General features: G+C 41.6%; 1 long non-coding RNA gene across 1 annotated transcript; it reads left to right on the forward strand.

The window, feature by feature from the left end:
- Positions 1-20: 20 nt before the first annotated feature.
- On the forward strand, positions 21-15,369 carry LOC121031810 (uncharacterized). The gene is made up of 2 exons (XR_005790898.1): positions 21-993; positions 13,678-15,369. It is a non-coding gene; the product is annotated as an uncharacterized LOC121031810 (long non-coding RNA).
- Positions 15,370-15,623: the final 254 nt, after the last annotated feature.

The following is a 15,623-nucleotide window of genomic DNA, read 5'->3' on the forward strand; positions in this document are numbered from 1 at the left end:
AGGAAAGGGGAGGTGCAGAAAAGCAATTGGATGCTCTATTCAGGAAATGGTATTCCTTTTTTCCTCCATCAGTGGGGATGCATTCTGCAAGCTTCCAGCTAGAAGAAGGTGCTTGTAGATCTTTTCAGACCCTCTCTTTTCTATTTAACTCTTCAGGCACCAAGTTTTCATGAATTTGCACACTTTCTAAAACTTTGGGATGACAGTGGAAACTCTTCTTTTCTTATAGAATGGTTTATGGTGCCCTCTTTTGGATTTCCATTTCAATTCCCAGGCTGGAGCATGACCCCTGCCGCTCTGAGTTGAACCTAAGAAATGTGACCAGAACTGGGTTTCCACACAGCTGGCTGCTTGTTTTGTTTTGTTTGGTTTGGGATATGAGGAGTAGGGATTCCAATTCCCACTCGTGTCTGGCTAGTCCTGGGTCCTGGAAGGGACCAAGCTGGTGATCCCTTCCAGCTTTCCCATGTATAGTGAGGAATTGTAGGCTGGGGATGAAAAGGTTGTCTCTGTGGCCGAGAACAGCCAGCAAAACTCTGCTCTCCTGTTATTCCAGTCAGCTACCTGACTTCCGCTCTTCCCATGGCTTTATAATGAAAATTGTTCAAATGAAGATGTATGACTTTATTTTGGTGGGATGTCTCAGGCGTTTGGTTTGAGGGATGAAATGCGTACTTAGCTTTCCACTCATGCATAGCCTAGCTAGTCTTTTCATTACTGCATTTGGCTCAGTCTTTGCCCATCAAGCTCTGGCCTCCTTCCTAGGATAAGTCATGGCTTTGACTCCAGAGGCAGCCTGAGCCTCCTGCCCCTCTGATGCTGCTTCCCTGGGCTGCCAGCGTTGGCCTGGATCACAGGGCCATTGTGTCAATATCCTTCAGTCTTCAACCTAGGAGATGAAATTTGAACTGCTCTTGGGGGCAGGATGTCAGCTTCCTGGAAAAACAACAGACTCTGTCACCTGGAACTGAGTGGCAACATCCAAGCTGTGAGGTGAGAGCTGAAGCAGCCTGGGTGGTAGAGGTCAGGAGCTTAAGGCCTTGGGGTCTACACCCGCACAGGCGGCAAGCTGGAAGGCTCCATACTCTGGGTCCCTTTCTGGCCATTCATTTATGAATGTCATCAATTCAAAGAGGAGGGAAGACAGTCACAATGCAATGACACTGGAAATGCCCTGAAATTGTCAGCCCATTATGAAAAATGTATATACTAGAGATTTTCTCAAATTGGACAATATCCTAAGATTCACATGGTATTTCCAACAATGAGTCATAAAACTAAAATAAAGTACTAAACCATTAGTATTAAAAACACATTTTTAATCAATCATGGTAGAGGAAAGAATGAATTCACTTTCTGGACTCTTTAGCAAATGATATTGCAACATTGTTGGTATACGAAAAGGCAATCAAAGAGCATGCAGCTGAAATGGGGGTAGGGAAAGGACTAGAGAGGAATATCAGACTGTTAATGAATATGTGATGTTGTTTTTCTGCATGTTGTAATGTTTGTGGTATTTGTCACCCCTTTAGATTTTTAATTCATTTTGATTTCTTTTCTTTACTGTAAATAAATATGCAGTTTGGTGCCCAAATTCATACTCTTTTACTTAAAGAGGGACCCTCCTCCAAACTGTGTAAACATCATTCCCCCACCAAGCCTGGGTTAACTTTTGTACGTCCTTCTTGCTCTGGTTCCCAGCTGTATGTGTGTGTCTGGTATTGGCCAGGTAACATCGACATTATCATTATCTCCTTTGCTTCTAATCTTTCAAAGAGCTGCCACATCTGTGATCCTGGATCTAGTGTAGAGACAGTGGATGACTCCTAGTTACTTATACTACCTGTGCTTTAGTTTTCTCATCTTTAAAATGGGGATACTCCCAGTACATACTTTGTAGGATCGCTATGAGGGTTCAGTGAATTCTTATAGGTAAGGTGCTGGCCAAAGCAAGCCCTGTATAAGAGGTTGCTTTTACTTTATTCTTCTTTGTCTTTCCATATACATTTCACAACATGCAATAGAACAAGACCTCAGACTTTTTTTTTTTTTGAAGTTTATTTATTTATTTTGAGAGAGAGTGAGTGGGAGAGGGGTAGAGAGAATCCCAAGCAGGCTCCGCACTGTCAGCACAGGGCTCATGGGGCTTGAATTTAAGAACTGTGAGATCATGACCTGAGCGGAAATTGGACGCTTAACCCACTGAGCCACCCAGGCACCGCATTCCCTCAGACTTTTTTTACCCTCTTCTCCCTCTGCCCCTCAGTATAATTATATTGGGAATTTGGGGGATGAAAGGGAGGTTAGAAGTGTTAGGACTCATATGAAAGGTGACAAAATCTTCATCATGTAGAAAGTCAACAGATAAAATAAAAATTCATAAACCCAGAAATTATAACGGAGGCACATTATCTAGAAATACAGAGATAAATACCAGAAGAAATAGCTGAAAGATTTGAAACGTGTGGGCTCTGAGGAGACAAGGAAGGAGGGAGCTGGAAATTGCTGTGTTTATCATGAGCGTTGACTTTCTTAACTGTGTGCATGTGCAACTTCAAGTTTTTCTAATTTTAAATATTTTTTAAATGTTACAAACACAAATATTTGGCCAAAAATACCCCTCCAAAGCATTCTCTTGGTTGGAAGAAATGGTTGAGTTTTTTTTTTTTTTCCCCGATGTGATAACGATGCTCTTGGTTACTCTTTGTAGTCATTTTAATAAGAAAAATTAATAAGCAGCAAATTGCAACAAAAAGGAAGAGGGTTTGTTTAGGTAAATTGTAAGTAAGCTTTCCCTTGTGGAAGCCTTTGCTTAATTGGGCTGCAGCTGGTGCTAATTTATTCTCTTCACTGTATCTCATTTTGGTCTTGAATGTGTATTTGCGTGTGTTTGTGTTTTAAGCTTTACATAATTTGAGGCTTTCATTTGATGGCATGAGTTTGGCTCCAACGGGAACTGCTCACGAGCAGCTTATCCTAAAGAAGAATTTACTTTTGGGGACAGTTGCTTTGCTGTACATCTGGGAGCTACTGATTGTAATTGGACTACAGCTGGGAAGAACTAGGTTGGTGGTTCCTCCATGATCACAGTCGATCTTATTTTCCCATTATGTTGTTCTCTCGCCCCATTCCTTCCTGCATCTCGATCCGGTATTGAAGGCCCTGCATGATGAGCAAGGAGCTGGGATGAAAGAAGCTCTGATTGTCTGGTTAATAAGCACCCTGTTTCACTGGGCATGGAAATCAATGCTTGAGCCTCTGTCTAGAAAAGGCAGCATTCTGGGCACAGACTAGAGAGACAATTGGCATTTTTAGCTTGAAAAATGGAGAATACCATCTGGGTGTATTTTTCGTATGCCTACGAGTATTTCTGCTGGGTGTGCTGGACAGCGACTGCATGCCATTGTCCTCTAACAAGTGGCATCCATCGTGGTCCCATCTCTCCACAGCTCACAAGAAAAGCAATGCACAGAACATACTGTTGTTGATTTTTTTTTTTCTAGTCTAGGTACAACAAGCAGGTTTCATTTCAGTACTGAATTTCAAGTCAAACTTGCAGCCACAATTAGTCACATAGGGAAGATTCTTCCTGTTCTCTCTTTGCTGTTCATATTTTACAGAGCCAATACCTAGCTTAAAAAAAAAAAAAAAGTAATTACAGGGGCACCTGGTTGGCTCAGTGGGTTAAGCATCCCACCTTGGCTCAGGTCATGATCTCACAGTTCATGGGTTCGAACCCCTGCGTCGGGCTCTGTGCTGACAGCTGGGAGCCTGGAACCTGCTTCGGATTCTGTGTCTCTCTCTCTGCCCCTCCCCACTCGTGCTCTGTCTCTCTCTCTCTCTCAAATAAATAAATGTTAAAAAAAATTTTTTTTAAAGTAATCAGTGACCCACTGCCAGCTGTTTTATAAGGCAAAAATGGGGATTTTGAGTTTGAGACATATTAAATCATATTACAAGATACTACTAAATTATTCTCTCTATAAGAGACAAACGAAGTATTCAAAGTAACTTTGTTAAAAGCAAAGCAGTGTTGGGATGCCTGAGTAGCTTGGTCTGTTTAAGCCTGTGAGTTCGGCTCAGGTCATGATCTCGCGGTTTGTGGGTTTGAGCCCCGCGTTGGGCTCTGTGCTGATAGCTCAGAGCCTGGAACCTGCTTCAGATTCTGTGTCTCCCTCTCTATGCCCCTCCTCCACTCTGTCTCTCTTCCTCTCAAAAATAAACATTAAAAAAAAAAAGCAGTGTTGAAACTTGAAAACCTTAGGCTCAATGAAATATGCCAGATACCAAAGAACAATTATTGTATTCTTCCACTTACATGAGGGACCTGGAATAGTAAATTCATGACAGAAAATAGGATGGTTGTTGCTAGGGACTTTTGGAGGGAGGAATGAGGAGAGACTGTTCGATGGGTACAGCATTTCTGTTTGGGATGATGAAAACATTCCAGAAATGGATAGTGATGATGGTTGTACATCATGGTGAATGTACTTAATGCCACTGAATTATATACCTAAAAATGGTTAAGATGGTCGCTCTTATGTAGTGTATATTTTGCCACAATTTTTAAAAATGTAAAAAAACAAAACAAAAGAAAAAGCAGTGTTTCCTGTATGATGCGAGCGCAATCCAAATTGTATAAATAGACACGTGTGATTTTGAAACACTCAGAGATACTTCCCCGTCACCCTTTGGCTGTTTTTTGTCATGCTGTTTCTCAACAAGAATTAGCAAGGGAAATAAAGGGAAGATAAATTTAACTTTATAAATACTGCTGATTATTGGCCTCATGCATGGTCCTCTTGCAACAGAGGCCTTGTAACAGCCCAATCAATACTTATGTTTAGGGATTATCAGTAGATTTCAAATTGTTCTCACTCTACTGACCTTCAGTGATTGTAGATAATATGTTTTGGACGTGCAGGAGCTCAATGTGGTCACTGCTGCTCTGCCCTGACTGCAACCGGCTTCCCAAACAGCTGCAGAAAGAATTTTCCCAATAGTTCAGCCAAAGGAGAGCGGTGGGAATTCTGTAGGATTAGGGCTGGAATTTGGAACTTTTGCACAGAGGCTGGGATGAGGCAGATGGACATTTAAGCTATTTGTTACACGAATGTTTCCAAAGCCCAGCTAACTCTTGCCTATGTTACCTTATCTCAGAATAAGCTCCCTCCTGCAGTGCTAACAAGTCACCTTCCCCTATCACAGGGTGGTGTCCCCTGAGGTGGGCGGGAAGCACCTGTAGTCACTGCATTGAGCACCACAAACCCGGCAAACTACAGAAGTCCCTCCCTGTTTCAGGACTGAACATTTGCTCTGTGGTGACCCACTGACTATGTCAAGATAAGCAGTCAGAAGATCAATGTGTTTTATACTTTCTTCCCTTTAATATATTTAAATCATCCCTAGAAGAATCTGTCGTTTCAACTCTTTGATTTTATTTTTTTATCTTATTTTTGAGAGAGAGAGAGAGAGAGCGTGCGCGCAAGCAGGGAAGGGGGCAGAGAGAAAGGCAGACAGAGGATCCAAAGCAGGCTGCGTGCTGACAGCAGAGAGCCTGATGCAGGGCTCAAACTCTCTAACTGCGAGCCTGATGTGGGGCTCAAACTCACAACTGCGAGATCGTGATGTCAGCCAAAGTCCGATGCTTAACCGACTGAGCCACCCAGGCGCCCCTGTTTCAACTCTTCTTAAGATTTTGTACCTTTGGTTTCATATGTCAAAATTAATGGAGAGGAAATAAGTTACTATATCTTTGTATCTTGAATGAAAACATAATTATGATGCCTCTAGCCCAGTGTCTGGTCATGCTACGTGTCTTATGGCAGAAACCATGGCCAGTGCTCTCCAGCTTTCTGCATGTGTATAAATATCTTGTTCTAGGGGATAAGGTAAATGTACCTAAGCCATTCATAGAGTATTCTAAATGAGAGGGCATCCTGGGGAGTCAGGGAGGGCTTAAATGTTAGAACTGTGTGAAGTATATACATTGTTCTCTAAAATAATTGGCTTTATCACGGAAACCATTGTTGAGCAAAGACTTTTTAAATGAGTGGTATACCTAGAGAAGGTGAGAAGAAAATACAGGTGATTTCTAATGTTAAGGACAAAACATATCCAAAACTTGAAAACAGGAAAAAGAATGACCCTTTCTGTGTCACACTGGAATGTGTCCAATGGGCCCAACTGACGATTACCTAATTCTCCAGAGATGTGCTCTGCCCTTTGTTTGACTTACTATTTACTATTAATTTATATGTGTTAACTCATAGTAAACTTAAGCAATGCAAATGATTCTAGTCTGGTAGCAATGCAAATGGATTTCTGCCCACAACGAAATTATATCTGCTTGGTAAAAACAGATTACAACCAAAGGTCTAAGTTTTATTGCCCTGTATACACTAACCAAATTTGTGTGTAACTTACTCACTTATTCCAATGTGGTTTCTTTCAGTGACTACAAATACATTTAATTCTCCTATATTCCTTTGAACCAGTTTTGGTCCTTCGTTAATGAGAAAAGAAAATCTTTAGTGTGTGCTCATTTTATTTCATAAAATGGTCATGTTTTTGACCTTGTGAAAACTATACTTTGACATTGATCTGCTTCCCAAAGTGTAAGAAGGCAAGTAACTAACTAATGGTCAACTGGTGATGCTGGTTAGAAGCCCCAGTTTTCAGTAAACATCAGAGACCAAAAAGTCAGTTTCCATGAAACATCAACGTTGCTTGTTTTTCAAGATGTCCAAAGTCCAGGTGGGTTTAAAATTGCCAACAATTTGCCCAAGTATTGAATTGAGACATTCTAAATTCACTTTCAGAGGGAAAGATGGTTGTGCGGGCAGGAGAGGGGAGATGCATGGGAAAACACAGTGCAAAGACCCTTCTGTCCAGAGTTACTTTACTAAATTACCCAGAATGTGAGGGCCAGTTTGCTAAGACTCACTAACGCAAACCCAAAAAGGTGTGAGCTCTGCTGTATACTCTCAAAAACTGTAGCCTGGTCAACGTAGCTTTGAATCTAATGGAAAGGAACTTTTCATATTTAAAGCAGGAAGAACAGTCAAAACTCCTTCTGTCTTAGAGGCTCATGATGAGATGCATCATTGAATGGTTTTCTGGTTGTGAAAGGCAAAGCTCCCGGGGCCTGAACCAGAGGAGAAGATTAAAATGAAGAGAGAGAAGTTGGTCTGTATAATAAAGTACAAGAGTTTCCTTGTAGCTTCTCTAGAGGGAGAAAGTGTGTGGCCCCTGAGGGACCTTGGGGAAGTTAGAGGAAGAGAGGTCAGATTCCATGAGAGAACAGGTCCTGATACCGCAAAGGCAGAACCTTCCAAAAAGAGAACATCTTGAAGAAAAATTGTGTCCCGTATTTGACTTACAATTTTTTCCAGCTCTTCTAGAATGGCCCTCAGTCCCCTCAGGCTTTCAGTAGAAATCTGTTACCTTCAGCAATGGTCTTGTGTAAGGAGCGTTTGGGGGACTGAAGGAGGTGGGGCTGAGCTGATATGTGAGAAGTAACGAGAAGAGAAGACCACAGCCACAGAAGCAGAGATGGCCAGGAGGAGGAATTCAGCCTGAGAGGTAAGAGGAAAAAGTCACCCCTCTCCTCCTCTCTACCCAGCTCCCAAGAAACTTTAGAAATGGGGGAAGCATGCTGGATTCCCTACATTTATTTGAAAAAGAGGCTCAATACATTTTTCTGACACAAGAGGGAATGGGGTTTCTGGGTGGCTCAGTTGGTTTAGCATCCAACTTTGGCTCAGGGCATTATCCCCCAGTTTGTGAGTTTGAGTCCCCATGTCAGGCTGTGTGCTGACAGCTCAAAACCTGGAGACTGCTTCGGATTCTGTGTCTCCCTCTCTCTCTGTCCTTCCCCTGCTCACACTGTCTCTCTCTGTGTCTCAAAAAAAATGAGTAAAAGTTAAAAAAATTTTTTTTTTTTTTACAGAGGGAATGATCCCAGAATCCTAGAGAATTTGAGAAACCTGGTTATATAAATATACCTTAAAAGTCTGGAGTGAAATGTGCCATGAAAGTGGATCGAAGTCATCAAAGCTTACCCCATTACTGTCTTGGTAATTTGCAAGTCTAGCATATTCTTGCTAGTTGAGAGCAGGGGAGGAGCAGGTTTTGGGGAACTGGCTCTTTAAGAAATAGATGGCCCATGGGGGAGGGGAAGAAAAAAAAAAAAGAGGTTAGAGTGGAAGAGAGCCAAAGCATAAGAGACTCTTAAAAACTGAGAACAAACTGAGGGTTGATGGGGGGTGGGAGGGAGGGGAGGGTGGGTGATGGGTATTGAGGAGGGCACCTTTTTGGATGAGCACTGGGTGTTGTATGGAAACCAATTTGACAATAAACTTCATATATTGGAAAAAAAAAAAAAAAGAAATAGATGGGTGCCTGAGTGGCTCAGTCAGTTAAGCATCTGACTGTTGATATCAGATCAGGTCATGATCTCACAGGTTCGTGGGTTTGAGCCCCATGTCTGGCTCTGTGCTGACAGTATGGAGCCTGCTTGGGATTTTTTCTTTCTCTCTCTGCCCCTCCCCTCCTCTCTCTCAAAAATAAATAAAATAAACTTTTTTTTTTTTTTTTTTTAAAGAAAAGAATACCAAATTACTAAGGCAAAACAAGGTACAGAGTCTGAGAAGAGGCTTCTCCATTGAAAAGGCCTGAAGCTGAAGCTTTATCTATGGTACAGCATCTTTTGGACGGTAGGTACTTTTAAGGCAGGATTTAAGGAAATGAATGAGACGTCTACCCTCTCAAGTCAACATTATCTTTAGAAAAGGAAAGCTTGAATCCTATCAGCACAGTTCAAACACAGGGGTTTATGACAGAAGGTGCCAGAGCTGGGTTCTTGTTCCAAGGCAGCGATTACTTTGGCCAATGTGGCATTGCTCTAGAGATAATTTGCTTGAAATAAGAAAAGGCTTTGCCACACCATCACTGGCACGGGACCACCCCTCCGAAGGAGGCTGATTAAAAAGCCAGGCACCAGATGGCCCTCCCGAAGAGAGGTCACCAAATAGCCACCACACATAGGCAGGGGTTGCCAGGTAATGGTTGGATGAGCCCTCTCCCTTCTCCTCAGCTTTCAAAGCAGATTTGAGGATTTAGTGGTAATCCTTTTGTTTTCACTGTTTGGCCTGAAATCCATTAGCGTGAACGGCCCTGAATCTGTCTTGTTAAAATTCTACATTTATCTTTTTCCTTGCATCAGTAGTAGATTTTAGAGGCTTTCTTTCTTTTATTTTGTTTTTTTAAATTTTTAGTTAGAAAAGAATACGTTGCTGGCAGCAGGCTAGAAAGGAATCAATGGCATCCACACAGGTTTTTAGGAATAAACGCCTGGAAACGCTTCAGATTTAGAAATTACATGGTTCTATTTTTTTTTAATTTTTTTAATGTTTATTTATTTTTGAGACAGAGAGAGACAGAGCATGAACGGGGGAGGGTCAGAGAGAGGGAGACACAGAATCTGAAACAGGCTCCAGGCTCTGAGCTGTCAGCACAGAGCCCGACGCGGGGCTCGAACTCACGGACCGCGAGATCGCGACCTGAGCCGAAGTCGGACGCTTAACCGACTGAGCCACCCAGTCGCCCCGTATTTTATAAGACTAATAAAAAATCCTAATGCCATATAGAAACATATCTGATGATATGTTTTCCAGAGCACACACACCTGATTTCATAAGATCTGCAAGCAAATCCCACAAGGTATGCAGACCATTATTTTTCCTTTCCCTCCTCTTTCTCCACCTACCACCCCACCCTCTGTCCTCTCCCCTGAAATTTAATGATACTCACCCCGAAATCAAACCTGGTGAGGGAGACCCCAGAACTGGCAAAGCAGTCAGTGGTCAACTCAGACTGGATCTCAAGTCTCCTGACCCTTAGTCCAGGGGTCTTTCCTTTTCTGTGTATCTGTAAGTTCACTTCTTTCACTAATTAACTGGTATTTCTGTCCATGCCGTTATTCCCTAGTCCTGTTTGCCCTGCTGTGGGGTTCTGGTGGCTCTACCGTGACTGTATCCTGGGTCTGGCTCTATCAGGAGTCAAGGCCTAGAAGGAGTAATGGATAAACAAGTGAACGAGTGAGCTTACTGAAGGGAGGGACATGTTGACCTGTCTTTCTCAGGACACAGGGAGGATCTTCCTGCTTCTGGAGAACTCTGTCCATTGTGCACACAACACTCTTTTCTGATTTTCCTCCTGACTCTTTTGGCCACTCCTTCTGTCTTGCGTGCAGGTCCATCCTTCTCTCCCTGACCACTGACTGTGGGAACCTCTCCAGGCTAGTCTTAGGCCCCATTTCTTTTCCTGCTCTCTCTCCCTAGGAGGGTTCAACCATGCCGTCTCCTTCAAATGTCATCTACAGGCCAATAACTCCCAAATCCATTTCTACCCCAGACCTCTCCAAGCTCCGACCCTTAAATCCAACCCTGCGTTTAATATTTCTGTTAGGATGTCTCAAATTCCCAACCCATCCTGGACAGAGCCCCTGATCTTCTCTTTTCCCCCAAACTGGGTTTCCTGCAAGACTTCCTGTCTACCCCACCTCCCTGCTGCACAAGTCAGGAATCCAGAAGTCATGCTTGGAACCTCGTCTCCTTCACCCTCTAGAACCTATGCACTACCAAGTCCTAGTGGTTTTGCCTGCTGACTATCTGGTGGTCTTGACAGCTTCCTTCCACTCCATCAGCACCTCCCCAGTCTAAGCTCCCCTCATCTCTCATGTGGACCTGTGATAAATAGTCAACAGTTCCCCCTGAAATCTATTCCTGTACTTCTCTTCCTCATTCTTTACACCAGAGGCTCTTCAAACCGCTCATCTGATCTACCATGCATCCCTGGACCACCCCTTACTCCGTGCTGTGGCCACATTGGCTGTCTTTTAGTTCCTTTCATTAAGCCATGTTGTTCATGCCTCTCCTTGAGGCAAAAGCCTTCCCCCAAAAGCCTTCCTCCCTTCCCCCAAAAGCCACTACTGTCACAGGGCCTTTGCTTATGGTCTTCTCTGTACCTGAGACCGCCTCACCCCCAATACACATGCATATGCACAGCCACCTGGCTACCGCCTACTTATCCTTCTGGCCTTGTGTCCAATATCATTTCCTCAAACCCAGGTTGTATTTCTTCGCTAGACACTCACATAGAATTATGTTCTGGACACACGCATCTCAAATTTGTAATTACACTCCTTCATTCAGTCAGCAACTCCTTACTGATGACCTACGTTGTGCCAGGGACTGTTCTAGGCACTTATGATGCACCAGAGAATTAGACAGACAAAAATCTCCCCTCCTGTGGGGCTCATATCCTATGGCAATCATATTCCTATGAATAATTATAAATTCATTTCTGTCGCATACTGAGTGTGTTCAGTAAGAGCTAGAACCTCTGTTTTTGCTGGCAGGTATCATCAGCCCTCAGTACAGAGCCAGCTCCCATCAGGTTCTCAAACATTTGGGAAATTAATGGATATTTACATTTGTAAATTAACAAATGAATGAATAAATGTGATTTTAATATTGTAACTTGGCTGATATTGAACTTGTGATATTTTTAATATTTAATAAATATTGTGATAACACGATCAGAAAACGAAGTCCATGTGTAACTGCCAAGATAATCTTTCTCCCACTTACCCATTAACCTTTCGAAGATCTGAACAAGCCATGCTCTCCTCCCCTAGTGGTTGAGAAGTGACTTGTGAAGAACTAGCTGAGCTTTGCTGCCATCTTTTGACCAAAGTTAATACCACAGAGATGAAAACCACATCCCATTCTACTTCAGGTTCTGAGACATCAATGAAAAGTCCCCCCCACTGAGTTCTATTTCTATCTAAAAATTCAAGAACATGTTGCCAGTTAAGAGGAAATGCATGGCCACACTCAGTGCCTCTTATAGCTTCTATCACAGCTTTGTTCATTTATTTGTTTGCCTAGCTATCTCCTACCCTCCCACTTCCACATCTGCACATTCCTCACCATCCTAAATACCTAAAAAGGCGTGTGTGTGTGTGTGTGTGTGTGTGTGTGTATAATGTGAACATTTATGTAAACAGTACACAAACAACTATTTTATGTCAAAACTGGGGGGCACAGACACTCAATAAATACTGGCTCTTATTATTAACATAAGCATTATTATAAGGATGCTTCCCCTGAAGAGCAGATGAGCTAAAGAAGACTTCCCCGTGCACGAGGACACCCACCCCAAACCCAGTCTAAGATTTTCCCTCTTTTCCTGTCTCCTATTCTCTTGCTCTCTCCTGGAAAGCCTATCAAAACTTATGTTGCTATCTCAACCCTTTAAATTTACTATACATATTAACATTACATATTATATATTTAACAAGATGTATTTTATATTTTCTATATATTACTTAATATATTTTATAAATATTTAAACTTATATAATATATAGATATATATACTTTTTTTGGATATATATACTTTAAGTGCTTCATATTTTGTCTCTCCAGAAACCCCTGGTTGTATCGTATTTTACACTTAGGATTTCTGACAGCACTCCATAAACTGTTACGAACTATATTAAGGGATCTTTTCTGAAACGAGGAATGACAAGGAATATTTTGTTTTGCTCTCATATATTTTGTGTGAAGACTGTAGTAAGAACATTATGACAGGTTCTCAGAAAGCTAGCCACCACATTTTTAAATACATATTTGAAAATTATATTCCTTTGGAAATTTTACAAATTTGAAAATATGTCCTCTTTGAAATAGCTGTAATGCCAAAGAGAGAGTTTGTATATTTGAAGCTGGAGAATAGAAAATAAGAACCAAGGAGCAATACAAAGGAGAGAAGGAAAAAAACTGGATTTTTCCCTGAGGAAAAGTCAAGAAGGATGTCATGCATAGATATTTGAGCAATAGGTAGACTACTTAGGGGCACCTGGGTGGCTCAGTCAATTAAGCATTCAAATTCTGTTCAAGTCATGATCGCACGGTTCATTGGTTCTTCAAGCTCTGCATCGGTTCTGTGCTGACAGCTCACAGCCTGGAGCCTGCTAAGGATTCTGTCTCTCTCTCTCTCTCTCTGACCCTCCAGCCATTCATGCTCTGTCTCTGTCTCAAAAATAAATAAACATTAACAATTTTTCAGGAAATAGGTAGACTACATAAAGGAACAGATAGATATTCCTTGGAGTCTTTGAAGACTATAGCAGAATGGGTTTCAGGGAAGTGAAGATTTTGAGTAATCCAAGAAAACAAAAACCATGAAGTGAAGAGGTTTGTTCATCAGCTTGGCATCACCCTTCTGAGCATGACAGGGAATTGATGCAGCTGAAGGAGAAACCATTTCATTTCACACACATGCCTCGTACATACTTGAGTTTGTCGGCAAATGGCTACTGAATTAAAGAGACCTTGATTAGCCAAAGCCTCATCTTTCTGTTCTCTTCACTATGGTTCAGCTCATGGTGATTTAGTGATACTAAACACCCAACATTAAGAGTCTAGTTTTAAACAATTAGTGCAGAATAGGGATATCAAGAAAAATGATATTTTGAAGTGTAGTCTGTTATACAACTGAGAAAACTAAAGTCGGTGACTAGAAATTTGAATGATTTTGTTAGAAGCTATGTCACATGTGCTTTTTATTAATTTTACTAAAATCGTTGCTCACTTTCAATTCTGCACAGAAACATTCTGAAAATCGAATGCTGTCTGTGGTCCTTAACACGGGGGGTCCTGGTTCACCAGAGGTGGAACGGCTTTGCTTCGGGGGAAAATTTTCCAGTCCCAACTGAACACATTCTCAAAATGCAGAGCATTATGGCCTCTTTGTTTTCCCTGCCTCCTGCATGAAAGAAGATACCTGCAAGCAATTTCCTGTGCTGACAGATCAGGAACGAAGTCTCTGAGCTCAAGGGCAAATGGGAGAACTGCCTGCATCAGGCTGGTCATTGGGGAAGACTAATGGCTACAAAGCACCAGCTGAAGATATCACCTGGTTATTTAAAAACCTTTGTGTAGTACAATGAGCCAAATGCAAGTTCTATGCAGAGGACAAGGAACTATTCATTTCACTCAGGTTTAACTTTTCAGAAGAGCCCTTTTCAGAAGAGGGCCCCTCTATTTTGAGAGCACTAAATCCTCTTGGTGACTTTGGTAAAAGAGACATGAAATAACAGAGGAAGCAAATGTGTTTCAGATGGAAATTAATGGCTCTTGGAATGGAATGCCTGGTAAACATCTGGTGTCCTTTTATCTTGAATGAATGTCTGTCTCCCTTAGTTAATAGATTACACCTGTTGACCAACCAAACCTCTCCCTACATCCAAATGAAGGTGAAAACACTGATGTAGAGGTCCCACCCCTAGAGAAAGATCCTGATATAATCTCTTGGATTTGCCCTGGGCTTGGGGAAAGTTTTTAAAGTTCCCAGGTGATTTTAATATGCAGCCAAGATTGAGAACCCCAGTGTAAACAGAAGGAGACTTTGATAGATTGGGGGATATAATTTATTCATGCAGCAAAAATTAAAACAAGCTAACTAGTAGCGATATGAATTGTTTATAAATATTTTGTCATGTGTTTAAAACATTTTTAAATGTTTACATTGTTTACATTAGATTTTTAAATTATTTTTATCAGTTTTAGACTTTATATTTGATTTATTGAGCTCTTGTCAGTATTATAAACACATCATGAGGCAGATGTTCTCCTGTCCATTGTGTCAGTGATGAGCAACTATTAACAAACAAAAATAAGATGAGTCTACATATTGCTCACAGACCCATGCGTGCCGTCCTTTCAGACTTTTCCCCAGGGGACAACCCTATAGTGGATCACCTCTGATTGAGGACAATCTGGGGTGGCCATTTGACACATTATGTTTTCTATTTTATAACTAGTTTATATAGTCATTTTTAAAAAAGAATTAGATAAATATAACTGGGTGACTGGCTGAGAGTCCGTCTTTGCATGGTAGGAGGAAATTTAACTTATATTAGGAGAAATATGGTTCTGGAAAAACTATTAAGTAGTCTGTGCTAGTCAAAGGCTCCTTGAATTAAAGAATGTCTGAACTGTGTTGCCAATAAACCATCCTCTTGTAGACAATACTATGCACTGGTACTTGCAACTGTCTTTACAACTTTGGTTTAATGACTATTAAGGCACGACCACAAAACAAACAGGAAAAAGTAATGCTGAAAAAGTAATGCAGTAATACCATAGTTCCAACCTAATGCAAACACATAGATCCATAACCACCTCCCACATAACCAACTATGCCTGAAAACTCTTAAATCTGTACAAGATGTGCTTATTTAAGACCTTTACTGGCTACCCTTGCATCCAGCAATTAAATACTAGGAATCTATGATTGACCTATGTATCTTCTCTTTAATTTTAAACCTGAATTGTGTATGTGTTTGCATGCTTGCATATGCACGTGTTGTTTGAGCAATGGAGAGAGAGGAGGGCAAACAGATGCACTGTGACTCTTTTTTTTTTTTTTAATATTTATTTCTGAGACAGAGAAAGACAGAGCATGAGTGGAGGAGGGGCAGAGAGAGAGGGGGGACACAGAATCCGAAGAAGGCTCCAGGCTCCGAGCTGTCAGCACAGAGCCCGACACGGG

This window comes from Herpailurus yagouaroundi, unplaced genomic scaffold, assembly GCF_014898765.1.
Source record: "Herpailurus yagouaroundi ecotype Mexico unplaced genomic scaffold, PumYag 141, whole genome shotgun sequence".
In the NCBI taxonomy this organism is placed as follows: Eukaryota; Metazoa; Chordata; class Mammalia; order Carnivora; family Felidae; genus Herpailurus; species Herpailurus yagouaroundi.